This window comes from Odocoileus virginianus, chromosome 21 (assembly GCF_023699985.2).
Source record: "Odocoileus virginianus isolate 20LAN1187 ecotype Illinois chromosome 21, Ovbor_1.2, whole genome shotgun sequence".
Taxonomy (NCBI): Eukaryota; Metazoa; Chordata; class Mammalia; order Artiodactyla; family Cervidae; genus Odocoileus; species Odocoileus virginianus.
In genome coordinates this window covers 19,112,683-19,128,169 of record NC_069694.1, presented here as the reverse complement: position 1 = coordinate 19,128,169, position 15,487 = coordinate 19,112,683, and the positions used below count along the sequence as shown (strand labels likewise).

Below are 15,487 nucleotides of genomic sequence, written 5' to 3'. Positions count from 1 at the left end.
ATTTTCTTTCCTAGACTAGTGGTTAACCCGTGTTGCATATCCTGTGTTTATAGAATTCCAGAAAGGTTATGTCATAGAAATCACTGGGGTGTGTGTGTGTGTGTGTGTGTGTGTGTGTGTGTGTGTGAGAGAGAGATTGATTTATAGAGAGAATGTAAACTGAAACATCTTGAGGAGAAATCCATCAGTGTATAGACACTGAGAAGATGGAAAGAGAATGCTGGCCTTAACTTACAGGTGTTGCCTATTATGGGCACTGTTTTTTCGTTTTATAAGGAGAGTAAAAGGTAAAAGTCCATATATTCAATGGACCTAAAGACTGTCAACTGAGTGAACTAAATTAGAGAAGGAGAAACATCAGATGACATCCCCTATATGCAGAATCTAAAAAGAAATGATACAAATAAACTTACTTACAAACAGACTCACAGACTTAGAGAACAAACTATGGTTGCCAGGGAGAAGTACGGGGAAAGAAACAGGTAAGGAGCTTGGGATCAACACGTACATGCTGCTATATTTAAAACGGATGGCAGCAAGATCCTACTGTATAGAATAGAGAAGTCTGCTGTGTCACCCGGCAACCTGGATGGGAGGGGAGTTTGGCGGAGAATAGATACATGAGTATGTGTATATGTGTGGCTGAGTTCCTTTGCTGTCCACCTGAAACTATCACAACACTGTTAAGACTCCAATACAAAATAAAAAGTTTAAAAATAGGTTAAAAAAAAAAAAACCTAAGATGGGGGGGGGGAGCTATCCACGGGGTAACAGGCAAAAGAACCAGAGCAAAGAACAGTCAGACACACCGGGTTATGAAGTCTACCCTTTGTAAAGTTATAGAAGTTGTAATCAGATACAAAAAAACTTAACTTACATTAAAAAAATCAATTCATTTGGTCAAATAATCTGGGGGTTCTTTAATAAGCATCAGCTTCTAAAAGAAGCAGAGTATGAGGGGGGGAAAATAGAATTTATTAAAAGGGAAAAGTCCCAGAGGAGCTTTCATATTTTTAACATTGCCTTAAATTGTAAAAAAATAAATAAATAAAAGTGCTATTATACTGTTTATCCTGAAGAATTTAACTACTTTTTTGGGGGAGGGGTGCTATTTTAAATGCATGGTTTCATTTATGATTTTTAAATCATGATTAGCACAATCACTGAAGAAAACATTTCTTCTGATATCCATGAAACAGCTTAATGTTTTAATTTACCTAAACCACCAAGTGAATGCTACAGGCTGCTTTGAAAACATTCCCTAATCCTTGGAAATACCGTGCTTTCTCCTATATTCTTTCAAACACTAATCCCTGGAAAAAACATACCTTCTCTCATTTTCTATTCAATGTTTGCTATTGTTGTAATCTAAGTAAGGCCTCTTTGAAAAAAAAATGCAAAAATTAAGTTTAACCCACAACTGAGTCTTACATCCTGTGGTCCTGTAATTTTTAAATTTCATTCAAGACACATATTATAAACAAAGTCTCCCAAATGACTATCTAGAGAGGAATGTGGCAAAAATCCAGAAACTATTGTAATATTTGGAACTAACATAAGCACAAATAATCAGTGTACTTTTTTAAAGAAGGGATTATGGGTTGCAGTTTTACTAACCCTATAGGGGATTTATATGAGATGGACAAAGCTAAATTCCAGACTAGTTGTGTGCCTCCAAACGAAATGAAGCCCTTTACAGTGAATGAAGAATAAATAGAGGTATTAAAAAGGAACTTCTTAATCACAAATATTTGCTCAATATAACCATAATTTGAAAAAACATTCTGGCTTAAAAATTCCTGTGAAACTCAAGTTCGAAGCAGTATGCCTGACAAGCCTGTTGTTTAACACATTAGTTAGGTGATTATTAACAGTGGAGGCCAATTCTGGGTGGGAGGGCATTGTGGGGAGAACAACAAAGGTCAACACCAAAAAACGTGACCAAGTCAGGAAAATCCACATTTTAGAGACAGGAAGACCAGTGCAGTTATTGAATACAAATTAAAAACATAAAAGAAGTTAATCTGTCAAATGTATTGAAGTAGAATTAAGACTAATCATTTTAGAGGTACTTAAAATCTAGACTCCTAGGGTAAAACATAAGACACAGAAAGCTGTATTATCTCATATGCAACCTGTCCTGAAGAAACATCACACTTTCCTCCAGCTCCAAAGAAATGAAAGAAAAGAACTCCAAAATAGGAATGAGACTGTGAAATAAATATTTTATACCTTGAAAAAATAAACTATTTAGGGACAGGGCAGGGGAGGGAAATTCAACGAAGAAGCTGGAAACCAGTCACATTTCAAAATGATTCCTATGTTCTTAGCAAAATTTAGTGTAACATCTTGAGCGTGTCTCATTTTACACCTTAGTCAACTGTAAGGGTATACATATTTATCAACTCTTCTAAGGAACTCTTCTGTTTAGAAGAACATCCTTATCTAGAGGATTCACCCTAAATTTCAAGCTATTTTCACCATCATTATTAACACATGGTATAGATACTGCAGATACTGAAGGTATCTATATATATATATTTTTTTTGCCCATAGGTAATTGAATGTGAGTAGATTTTACCACCTCCATAACGTTTCAGTTTCAGTTTTAATAGATCATTCTGAGAAATCTTTGTGAACTAATATAGCATTTTAGGCTGTTTTGCTTTTAATCATCATGAAAAGGCATCATTTCATGGGGTGGAACAAAGGAAAAAGATTTTCTTCATATAAACTGTACTAATTTTATAATATACAAACAGGAATTGCATTATCCTGGCAAACAGCAAGCCACTTCTCAGAAAGGACAGTTAAGACGGCTTTTAAAATAGTGTAGTGATCACTCCTCTTACAAATAGATATTTCTGAATATTAGCTCTCATAATATGTGACCTAACAGGCAAAATGAAATGTGAAGTTACATATTGTGATTTTTTTTTTAATGAAGCTGAAACACTTACGCCAAATTTAAACATACGCCAACTCCCTTCACAGTATTTATTTATTTTTTTTTTTTACTGAAAACCTCTTAATGAAGAAGCAAGGTTTTTGGAGGAGTAGGAATGGCATGAAATTATAGGTTACCTGGTATAAGCAAAAGGGTTCTTGACTTGAAGGCAAAAAGATGGCATCGAAACTGGTTTGTCCACTTCTGACCTGGGTGTTCTTGGTCAAAACATACTTCCTTCACCTGTGAAATACAGATAAAAACATCTGACTCCCAGCACTGGGTGGGAGAGTTGGGTGGGGCTGTGGGGAGATGGATTATAAACATGAATGGATGGTAAGGACTTGTCCATTTATAATAGGCATTCAGAATTTGAATGTTCATCACTTTCCTTTTCCTATGTAAACTTTACCAAAGAAAGGTAGAAATATCCAAGTCTATACTTTTGAAAGGCCTCAGTATCCACATCCTGCTAGAGTCTAAAGATTGAACTTAAAATTGTAAATGTTGTTGCTCTCTACTTGTATTGTTTGAAAACCTTTTAAAGAGAATTACACAATTAAAGTACTTCCCAACAGTTTAAGTACAATGAAAGGAATTTACCATTAAGAGTGCAGTTGATCTAAATAAAATCAACTTCCCTTTCCTCTTAGCGTTTTTCACTCCTATTTAATTTTTAGCCTAGCTTTCATCATTGTTTAAAATGGTCCTCCTTATTTGTTTGTTTTGTGGTCAGTTGCTCAGTCATGTCCTATTCTTTGTGACCCTGTGTACTATATCCCGCCAGGCTCCTCCGGGATTTTCCCAGCAAGAATACTGGAGTGGGTTGCCATTTCCTCCTCCCAGGGATCTTCCTGACCCAGGGATCGAACAAATGTCTCTTGCATTGAAGTCAGCCTGCCACCTGGGAAGCCCCATTTGTTTATTTATTCTTTTATTATCTAAGTCTCCATCTTTGAACTCAAGTCCCCGAGGGCAGTGATCTTGTCTTACTTGCTCAAACCAGACTTTGTGGGAGCTTACAAGAGTGCTGGGTGTTCATAGTGGGTGTTCAGGAAACATTTCTTTTTTGAATCAATGGATAACAGAGGAATAGATTCAATAAGATGAAAGTAGAATGGGATAAACTGAGTCATCAGGGCCTTGAAGGGTATTTGGTGGAGTAGAGGCTATAAGGAGGCAACGGAGGACTTCCCTGGTGGTTCAATAGTTAAGGTTCTGTGCTCCCACTGCAGGGAGCTCTGGTTTGATCCCTGGTTGGGGAAGACTCACATGCCATGAGATGAGACCACAAATAAACAAAAAAGCAAGGTCAGTTTACTTACGAAATGTTAAGAACTATCACCCTAGACAGAAATATAATCTCAAACCTACTATGAAGCTAGAGGGTAAATCAACTGACACAGTGATGACTATCCTCCCTATGGAGATTACTGGTTATTTGTCCACATAGCTCACCTGGTAAAGAGTCTGCCTGCATCGTGGGAGAACCCCAGTTCAATTCCTGAGTCAGGAAGTTCCCCTGGAGAAGGGATAGGCTACTCACTCCAGTTTTCTGGGGCTTCTCTGGTGGTCCCTGCAATGCAGGAGACCTGGGTTCGATCCCTGAGTCAGGAAGATCCCCTGGAGGAGGGCATGGCAACCCACTCCAGTATTCTTGCCTAGTGAATCCCCATGGACCGAGGAGCCTGGCAGGCTACAATCCATGGGGTCACAAACAGTTGGACATGACTGACCGACTAAGCACACACGTGACTAAGGTAAAGGTTATGATCATATGGACTTTTAAAGCATCTCATTGAAAGTGAAAATAGCACAGTCCATACAATTCTCCAGGGAATTCCCACAAGGGAAGCCCGCTCTAATTGAATAAAGTTAAATTTTAGTTTTTTTCTGCTTTTTTTGTTAACAGCTTTATTGGGATATAATTCATGCTTTAAAGTGTACATTCAATCAGTTTGGTTCAGTCGCTCAGTTGATAGTTTTTAGTCTGTTCACAAAGCTGTGCAACAATCACCACAATCAAGTTTAGAACATTTTCATCATCCCCAAAGAAGTCCTATAACCATTAGCAGTCACTCACAACACACCCCACCCTATACTCTCTAGACGTAGGCAACCATTAATTTACTTTCTATCTTTGTAGTTTTGTCTATTCAAGATATTTCACATACACAGAATCATATGATATGGGGCCTTTTGTGACTTGTTGCTTTCATATAGTGTGTTTTTAAGGTTTATTCACATTGCATCATGTATCAGTATTTCATTTCTTTTTATGGCCTAATACTGTTCCCTGTTATAAATACACTACATTTTATTTATCCATTCATCAGTTAATGGACATTTTTTTTTCTTCTACTTTTTACCTGTTATAAATAATGCTGCCCTGATCATCCATGGACAAGTTTTTGTTTGGACATGTTTTTCAGTTCTCTTTGGTATATACCTAGGAGAATTGCTGGTCATATGGTAACTCTATCTTTAACCTTTTGAGGAACTGTCAGACTGTTTTGCAAAATGACTTCTTTAGTTTACATTCCTACCACCAATGCCTAAGGGTTTCAATTTTTCTATATCCTTGACAACACACCATTATCTGTCTTCTTGATTGTTGCCCTCCTGATGGGTATGAAATCGTATTTCATTGTGGTTTTGATCTGCATTTTTCTGATACTTAATGATGTTGAATATTTTTCCAGGTGCTTACTGGCCATTTGCATGTCTTATTTGCAGAAATATCTATTTAGCTCCTTTGCCCATTTTTAAATTGGACTATTTCTGTTTTTATTATTCAATTTTTTTAAAGTATAGTTGATTTACAATGTTGTGCCAATCTCTGCTGTACAGGAAACTGACTCAGTTTTCGTACATATATGCATTCTTTTTTAATATTCTTTTCTATTATAGGCTATCCTATTATTCAGTTTTAAGAATTCTTTATATATTTCCGATATCAGTCCTTATCAGATAAACGTTTTGCAAATATTCTCTCCCATTCTATGGGGTGTTTTTTTCACCTTCTCGAGAGTGTGCTTTGAAATACAAAAGTTTAATTTTAATGAAGAACAATTTATTTTTGTTGTTGTTCTTGTACTTGTGCTTATCGGTGTCATATCTAAGAAACCACTGCTAATCCAAGTTCATGAAGATATATGCTTTCCTTTAAGAGTTTTATGGTTTTAGTTTTTACATTTAAGTCTATGATCCATTTTAAGGTAATTGGAATATATGTTGTGAAGTTTAGAACCCAAGTTCATTATTTTGCATGTGGATAGCCAGTTGTCCCAGCACCATTTGTTGAAGGCTATTTTTTCCCCATTGAACTGTTTTCGTACTCTTGATGGAAATCAACTGACCACACAGGTGAGGGTTTATGTCTAGACTCTGAATTCTACTCCACTGAACTATATGTCTACCTTATACATGCACCACACAGCCTTGATGACTACAGTCTTGTAGTGAGTTTTGAAAGGGGGAAGCATAACTGCTCCACCTCTGTTTTTCTTTTCCAAGATTGGTTTGGCTTTTCTGGGTTTCTTAAATCTTCATATGAATTTTAGGAACAACTTGTCCATTTCTGCAAACTGTACAGTTGGGATTTTGACAGTGATTTTGTTGATTCCATAGATCAAATTCAATCCATGAACATGGATTTCCATTTACTTATTTAGATCTTTAAAATTATCTTTTAACAATATTTTATAGTTTGCAGAGTATAAGAACAGCTTTCCTTCTGTTAAATTTATTCCTAAGTATCTTACTCTTTTTAATGCTAATGGAATCTTTGTCTCAATTGATTTTTTTATATTCTTTACGGTCAATCATTTTAAAAATATTTTATTTTATTTATTTGGCTGTGCCAGGTCTTGGCATGTGGTATCTAGTTCCCTGACCAGGGGCCTGACCCAGGCTCCCTGCACTGAAAGCACAGAGTCTTTGCTTCTGGACTACCAGAGAAGTCCCAAAAAGACAACTGATTTTTGAATACTGACTTTGTATCCAGCAAACTTGCTAAACTTACATAGCACTGCAAACTTATATAGCCAAAAGGACTAGTTCTAATGCATTTTTAGTGGAATCCTTAGAATTCTCTCTATATACAATGCTATAATTTGCAAATAGAGACATTTTTCATTCTTCTTTTCAACCTGGATACCCTTTATTTAATTTTCTTGCCAAATTGCTTGGGTAGCATCTCCAGTACAAGGTTGAATACAAGTGATTCTAATGGAAATCTTTGTCTTCTTACTCATGTTAGTGGGAAAATATCAGTCTTTTCTGTTTAAAAATGACATTGATTCTGGATTTTTCATAGATGCCTTTAGCAGGTTGAGGAAGCTCCCTTCTATTCCTACTTTGTTCAGTGTTTGCTAGAATTCTGTTGAGCATTTCTGTGTTTATATTTAGGGGTCCATAGGCTCTTTTCTTATGATGTCCTTGGGGAATTATTTTTTAAAATAATATAGCAAAAAAATCCACAAGAGTATTAGGTCTTCTCTCTGCCTCAGCTACCTATCTTTAGCCACTCACTGTTACTAGTTTATATGACTGATTCACACACACATACATATATGTAATATTACTGGCTTTTAAAACATAAGTCTTTCTGCATTCTTTAGAATTTATATTTTTATAAATAATTTTTAAAACTATAATCTGATACTCTGAGTATTCAGTTCAGTTCAGTCGCTCAGTCGTGTCCGACTCTTTGTGACCCCATGAACCGCAGCATGCCAGGCCTCCCTGTCCATCACCAACTCCTGGAGTTTACCCAAACTCATGTCCATTGAGTCAGTGATGCCATCCAACCATCTCGTCCTCTGTCGTCCCCTTCTCCTCTGAGTATATGACATAATATATTCTCTATCAGGTTGTAATAATATAATGATTTAAATTTCTGTAGCAAAAAAGCCCAAACAAACCTCTCAAGCTTAAATTCCACTTCTAGAAGTATAACTTGTACAAGTGATGCTCTCTGAGTCTGATCACTCGGAGAGTCTACCTGTGGCTTTGTCCTGAGGACTGACTGAGACAGTGTTTGTAAGAAGGCTTCGGATGGTGTAGACTTAATCATATTATTGACAGTTCACAAACTGCATATCACAGTACCCCTTTAAACAGAAAGCGGCTCTGCTGCATGTTAGCTGGCATATGACTTTTAAAAAATCCTGAGTTTTATAAAACTGAGCACTTCTGTATGTAATCTGTTTTTCAGAAGTTTTCTTTCAGTTCTTAAGTCCTTTTCTTTGGCCTAGATTCTGTGATTTGTTTCCTATTTTGGAAACTTGGAAAGTACCATGCAAATAAAGATATAGCCTTGCTAGTTAAAAATAAAATACTTAGTGTTTGCTGGTGAAGGAAAATATGATGCTATGTAGGTAAAACTGCATGATGAAAATCAGATTCACATTTCATAAGAACATTTCTGGAGAACTTTAGACTTGAAAAAGCAAGAGCCAAATGTTCCTCCCAAACGATAGTTTAAAACTCTCACTGAAGTCAGAAGTAATTCTGAGGGTAGAATTTAAGCCAAGGGTTTTGAAAGCTGGGAGAAAGGGGGAAAAAAAAAAAAGCATGCATAAATTTCCAAATCTTCTCAAAGTACTTAGATGGGAGGCAATTTGCAGCTAAGATCTTAAGAAATGTTTTTTTCCACTAGTGGGATACTATATTAGTAACACCTTGATACAATTTATTTTATCTTCCACAGAATGCTAATCACGGTAGAATTTTGTTAAATAACCATTTAAGGGGAAAAAAAGTACCTGTAGGACAATACCAGTTGGAATATGGGAATCCCCCAGGCTCCTCTTTCCATAGAATTCTCCAGGCATGAATACTGGAGTTCCATTCCCTTCTCCAGGGGATCTTCTCAACCCAGGGACAAACCTGGATCTCCTGCATTGCAGGCAGATTCTTTACTGTCTGAGCCTCCAGGGAAGTCTCAATATGTAACAAGGAGTTGTTAAGGATTCCTTTACAGAATTTCTTTAATGCATTTTAGAAATTAAATACATTATTATGACACCGAGATGAAACTTTTCTATTTCTTCTATTGCACTGAATTATATTTGTACTCAATATTTATTGATAGCTTACTTAAAAATTATCTTTTTTTTTCCTGCAGTCATTTCACAAGGTTTCTCCTTTAATTCCCATTGGTTGACATAATGATAATTAATTTTTTTTAATTAATTAAAATAAAAAATACAACATACTGACATAATGACGATTTTTAAAGTGACAATGTACAACTCTCATCATGATGTTCACGGGAATTCTCCACTGTCTTTGATAGCTGTCTTTGACAGAGCTAGGTATTTTACGAGATGGTAATTGTATGGTATCTTTCACTATTTGTCAGTGGTTGTTGAGTAGACTGTTTCCAAAGTTGATCTTCTTGGTCCTTAGTCTATTTTGGACAAGGGTGCTAGCCACAAAGGTCATATCTGCAAGCTGATACTTATCATTACACTATCTCTGACACAAAACAACACAGATACAAAGAATAAACCCTTTGAGTAGGCTTTCTTTGAAAAACTTATAAAGGTCATTTATGCCCCAGGTTAATAGTAACTCAGGCCAGGGGAGAAAATGTAGGAGTCTTTTTCTGCCCTATTGATTTGCTATAAAACCATACTCAAATTTTATAAATAAATGTGCCAACCCAAATAAATACAATAAACTTATTTAAAGATAATGCTTGCCATTTAATTATCTATGTAATTACCTGATTTGATCTGTGCAACAAATCTCTAAGGCAGAGAGTCTTAGTCCATCTAATAGAAAATTGAGCATTGTCATGGGTGGTAGAATTTTCTAAAGAAACAGCATTTACTGAGTACTTACTATGTCCCCAGTTATTTCATGTAATATCTCAAATAATTTTCAAGATAGTTGTAAGCCATAGGTTTTACATTCCTCATTTGCACATAAGGAAAGGTTAGCTTGCTCAAAGTTAGCTAGCTGGCTAGTGGTGGAGGTAGGACTCAATGACAGAGTTAGTCCAAAGCTTTTTTCCTTTCTAACCCAGCTGTTTTGCTAATTATGACTCTTCAACATTGATTCAACATGGAATAAAAAACCACAATATATGATATATAACAAAGTGAAACATTTAGAAAATCAAAACTCAAATACATTCTTTATACACAGGTAACTGTGGCTTAGCTGGTAAGGAATCCATCTGGAGTGCGGGAGACCTGGGTTTGATCCCTGGGTTGGGAGGATCCCCTGGAGAAGGGAAAGGCTACCCACTCCAGTATTCTGACCTGGAGAATTCCATGGACTGTATAGTCCACGGGGTTGCAGAGACGGACATGACTAAGTGACTTTCACTTTCACTTTTCACAACTCAGTTCAGTTCAGTTCAGTCGCTCAGTTGTGTCTGACTCTTTGCGACCCCATGGACTGCAGCATGCCAGGCTTCCCTGTCCATCACCAACTCCCGGAGCTTACTCAAACTCGTGTCCATTGAGTCAGTGATGCCATCCAACCATCTCATCCTCTATCAGCCCCTTCTCCTCCCTCCTTCAATCATTCCCAGCATCAGGGTCTTTTCCAGTGACTCAGTTCTTTGTTTGCATCAGGAGGCCAATGGAGTTGCAAAGAGTTGGACAGGACTGAGCAACTTTTACAAATCATATAGTGTGTTACTTTTTGTGTAGTTTTTTTTTTCTTCTTTTCTTTTTAAAGCATTTACTTACTTGACTGTGTAAGGTCTTAGTTGTGGCATGTGGGATCTTCAGTTGCAGCATGTGGCATCTAGTTTCCTGACCAGGGATCAAACCTGTATTGGAGCATGGAGGCTTAGCCAGTGGACCACCAGGGAAGTCCCTGTATAGATAGTGTTTACTCGCTTTATCTTGTTTATATTATAAAAAGAAAATTATACGACTTGTACACATTCTTCTTACCAAAGGTATATTTGGTTCCATTTGCATATCACATCATTAGAGTAAATGGTTTATAGTTTTTCTTCTTTCACTTTCTTGAAGTGCTGCATATGTTAAGCTTTGTTTTGTGTGAAAGCATGCTAAGTCACTTTAGTCATATCTGGGACTCTTTGTGACCCTTTGGACTGTAGCCTGCCAGGCTCCTTGTCCATGGGATTCTCCACCAGGCAAGAATACTGGAGTGGTTGCCATGCCCTCCTCAAGCTTTGCTTTCAGTTCAGTTTGGTTCAGTCACTCAGTCAGACCTAAAAAGAAAGAAAAAAGAAATCAAATTCCCAGGGCCAAAGAATCCTATTTAAAATCAAACACAATTGGAAAGCAAAGGGTAAATATTTATTTTTGTTTCTCAAGTTCACCTTCCTGAAGCCTGCTCTATGACTCACTTTCAGTGATCTCTTTCTTTCTTTCAATTCTAAAATTAGAGTTTATTTTCCTTATAGACTTGCATAGTGTTTAAGGAAGATAAACTTTTTCAATCTCATAAACATTTTATTAACCTTAACTAGCACACAGTAGAAAATGAAAGGGATACTTTCATTAAAAAGGGAGGCATCAGGATGAATGAAAACCACGAGTTAAGAGACTTTTGTGAAGTAAAAGGCTTTCAATTTCTAACAAGTTACCAGGAAGATTTTCTTAGGCTCACAGCCACTCCACAATCTGATCACATCAAGCCCTGTTTTACATCCTCAGAGGCTCTTGTTGGCCATCGACAGCAGGTTTCTTAACCTTTTCTGACATGTGAATCTTTTAGAAATTAAATAATAATAATGACATTGCCATATCTGAATGGGTATGATAAAGAAATGAATTAACATCAATCTGGATAAAATCATCTCTATGTTTAGCTATTTTAACACTGATTATTGAGGCATTAAAGACATTTTGATATGCTTCACAAGAATTTTCATGAGATGAAGGCATTTAATGCATTTATTAAATAAAAAATAACAGTGATAAAAATGAACACTACTATAGCAACTATGTTACAGGTATCTTTCTATGTGCTTTCAACAGAATTAACACTTTGAATCGTCATGACAACCCTATGAATTAGCTGCTATTCTCTATTTTACAGGCAAGGAAACTGAGGTATTGGTAGGTTAAATAGCTTGTCTCAGGTTCTACAGTTGGAACCCATGCAATGTGGCACTAGAACCAGTATTCTCCGTCATGGGGCTGCCTAGTTAAATTTTCAGTGTCCTGGTGTGTCTCATTAATATGAGTTGGTGCAACTTAACCTTAGAATGAAAGCAATGTTGAAACGTCTGTTATGTTTAAACCACCAGAGCAAAACAAGATCCCTTCACAAAATGTGCTCATCTCGTTGCCACTATTTGCCTCACGTATCTACTGGATATATACTGGTGCTGTGCTGTGCAGTGGTTAGTATTTCAGTTGACCCCATGGACTGCAGCCTGCCAGGTTCCTCTGTACATGGGGATTCTCCAGGCAAGAATACTGGAGTGGGTTCATGCCCTCCTCCAGGGGGATATATACTGAAGCCCCCAAACTTCTTCTTCTTAATATTTAAATATTTCATTTATTATTTTTAACCAAGGAACTATATGTCACTGCTCCCTTTAATGTGAAACTCCTGAAGAAAGGTTACATCTAACTCCTACAACAAAGATTCTCAAAGTTTGATTCGTGGACAATTTGCATCAGAATCCTTGACCAGTCTTCTTAGAAACACCTATTCCTGGGCTCCAGCACAGATTTACTCATTCAGCGTCTTAGGGAGTGAAACCTACCAACTTGTGAGGACCACCTTTTTACCAGGTCGTTCTAGTTACCCTGCCTAGGTTGTCTACCCCCGCTTCTACATGCACCACCTGGAGTTCCCCTGAATACAAGATGCTCTTTCACACCTCAGAGCCTGAATATGCTATTTCCTGTGCTTCTTATGCTTCCTCCTCTTACTGTCTTCTGAACTCCCACTCCACTAAGATTTAGTTCAGAAGTCATCTCTGCAAGGTTTCCCTGGGCCCATCAGGCAAGAGTTAGGTGCTTCTTCCTCTGTACCCCAATGCCATTAAACTCATGCCTCCACCCTAAAATTACCCTGCAACTGGTCTGTGTACTCTGTTATCTGGGGCATCCCCTGAAGTCTCTGTACTACCCATCTTTGTAAACCATGAAAGATGATATCTGACATGGACTGGTAGGGACTATGAACTTGCTGCTTGAATGGACTCAATGTTACCAGATGATCGGGATTAAGTCCTGACAGTTCTGCAGTTCTTAATTCTACTGAGATGATATTATCATATACATCACTTCTTTTAGAAAATAATTTTCTTTTTTTTTAGAAAATAATTTTCTAGCAGGTGGGAAAAAGAAAACACTTTGATCATTTTTTTCTTGTTGCACATTTATTCCCTTTCATCCTTCCCTTTTAAAATGTTTTATATTTTGAAAAAAAAATATGTGTGCTTTTACAAAATTCAAAGGGTCCAAGATAGGCCACCTCTTCACCTATATCCTCCAACAGTTGAGTTCCTTACAGCGAAGCAGTCATTATTAGTTTCTCGTGTATTCTTCCAGAACCCTTTTAGATACATATAGGCAAATAAGTATTATTTACCTATCATTATTTTGCACCTTGTTTTTTTAAACTTTGTGATCCTTCCATGTAATTACATAAAAAGCACCCTCTGCTTATTAACAAATGCATACTATTTGATTCTATGAATATATATATATATATTTTAATAAATAAGACACCTCTTGATTGACATTTAGATTGTTACAGTATTCTCTACCATTACTAATGCTACATTATGAAAGTGAAAGTGAAATCCACTCAGTTGTGTCCGACTGTCTGCAACCCCACGGACGAGTTCATGGAATTCTCCAGAATTCTCCAGGCCAGAATACTGGAGTAGTTAGCCTTTCCCTTCTCCACGGGATCTTCCCAACCCAGGGATCGAACCCAGGTCTCCCACATTGTAGGCAGATTCTTTACCAGCTGAGCCACAAGGGAAGACCAATGCTACACTACATGTACAGGTAATTTCACAAATGTAAATATATTCATAGGACAGATTTCTAGAAACAGAGTTGTAGGATTAATAGGTAGAGATAAGTTTTATCAAAATGGTTTTCATAAAGATTATGATTCCCAGGTGGTGCTAGTGGTAAAGAACCCGCCTGCCAACGCAGGTTAGACATAAGACATGTCTGTTTGATCCCTGGGTTGGGAAGATCCTCTGGAGAAGGGAATGGCAATCCACTCTAGTATTCTTGCCTGGAGAATCCCACGGACAGAGGAACCTGGTGGGCTACAGTTCATAGGGTCGCACAGAGTCGGACGTGACTGAAGTGACTAAGCACAGCATATCCGTTTTCACTCCACTAGCAACAGATGAGAATGCCTGTTTCTTTACATCCTGCCAACAGCATTTTCTTTCCTGGTGGCGGTGGTGGTGGTTCAGTCGCTAAGTTGTGTCCGACTCAGGCAGCCCCACGGATTGTACCCTGCCAGGCTCCTCTATCCATGGGATTCTCCAGGCAAGAATACTGAAGTGGGTTGCCAATTCCTTCTCCAGGAGATGTTCCTGACCCAGGAGTTAAACCTGGGTCTCCTGCATTGCAGGCAGATTTTTTGCTGACTGAGCTATGAGGGAAGCTAAAATGGAGAGTAAAGGAAACACTTCAAGTAAGTGTAGGCACACTTACTGGCCTAACTCAAGAGTAAGAATTGTTTTTTTGCAAAAAGTTAACAGAGGTGTTTGCTCTATAGGCCTTCCCCAGGCAAGATGGCAGTGGGGTATTCACTACTGGCCTAGCCTCGATATTCTTTTGAAGCCTAGAAGGCTTAGTGAGTCTTCGGAATAATTTCTAATCTATTCTAGAAGTGGAAGACATCCTATTCACTCTACAAATACTTACTGAGCATCTATCCTGCAGCAGGCATTGTTCTGATGGTTGAGGTATGAACAATAAACAAAATAGACTAAAGTCCCTGCTTATATTAAGATTAGAATGGGGGGAGGTAGGCAGATAATAGACACAATACACAGATCTGATGTATGGCATGTTAGTTTACAATAGGACCATGGGAAAAATAAAGAAGGAGGGAACAGGGAGTAAGAAGAGTTACTTTTGTGAAGGGGGGTCATGGAAGGGCTCGCTGAAAGGTGACATTTAAGCAAAGACCTGAAAGCAGTAAAGGAAGGATCTATAAGGCATCTAGGGAAAAGAGCAAAGATAGGAGTTGAGGCTGCGCCTGGTGCATCCCAGGAACACAAGGAACGATGCTGGTTGGGGCTCAATGAGCAAGGGGAAGAGATGAGGTTGAGGTATGGGGTTTGGGCAGTAGGCCTCAGAGGAAAGTAGGAAAGCCATTGGAGAGTTCTAGAGAGTTACACTGAATTGTCTACTGAAAACAGACTGAGAAAAGGCAAAATGGATGAAGGCAAACCAGTTATTAGACTTCCTGGACAACAGGTGAGAAATGAGATGGGTTAGACTGGGACGGTTGCCATAGAGGTGTGGATGTGTTTGGACTGTGAGTCTATTCTGAAGGCGGAGCCAGCAAGATTTTGTTAGGTTGAATGTTGGATGCGAGAAGGAAAGG

The 15,487-nt window shown here is 37.8% G+C and overlaps 1 protein-coding gene and 1 long non-coding RNA gene across 4 annotated transcripts in view; one reads left to right on the top strand and one right to left on the bottom strand.

Annotated features, from left to right (window-relative positions):
• Nucleotides 1–15,487, top strand: part of RBPJ (recombination signal binding protein for immunoglobulin kappa J region) — a 227,418-nt gene that overhangs the window by 101,801 nt on the left and 110,130 nt on the right. The window lies entirely within an intron of this gene.
• LOC139030210 (uncharacterized) overlaps nucleotides 1–15,487 on the bottom strand; it is a 60,251-nt gene that overhangs the window by 40,564 nt on the left and 4,200 nt on the right. For both annotated transcript variants that reach the window (XR_011482493.1, XR_011482494.1), the window contains exons 2-3: nucleotides 10,657–11,150; nucleotides 3,085–3,190 (exon numbers count right to left, since the gene is read on the bottom strand). This is a non-coding gene — a long non-coding RNA (uncharacterized lncRNA). The remainder of the gene's footprint in view (nucleotides 1–3,084; nucleotides 3,191–10,656; nucleotides 11,151–15,487) is intronic.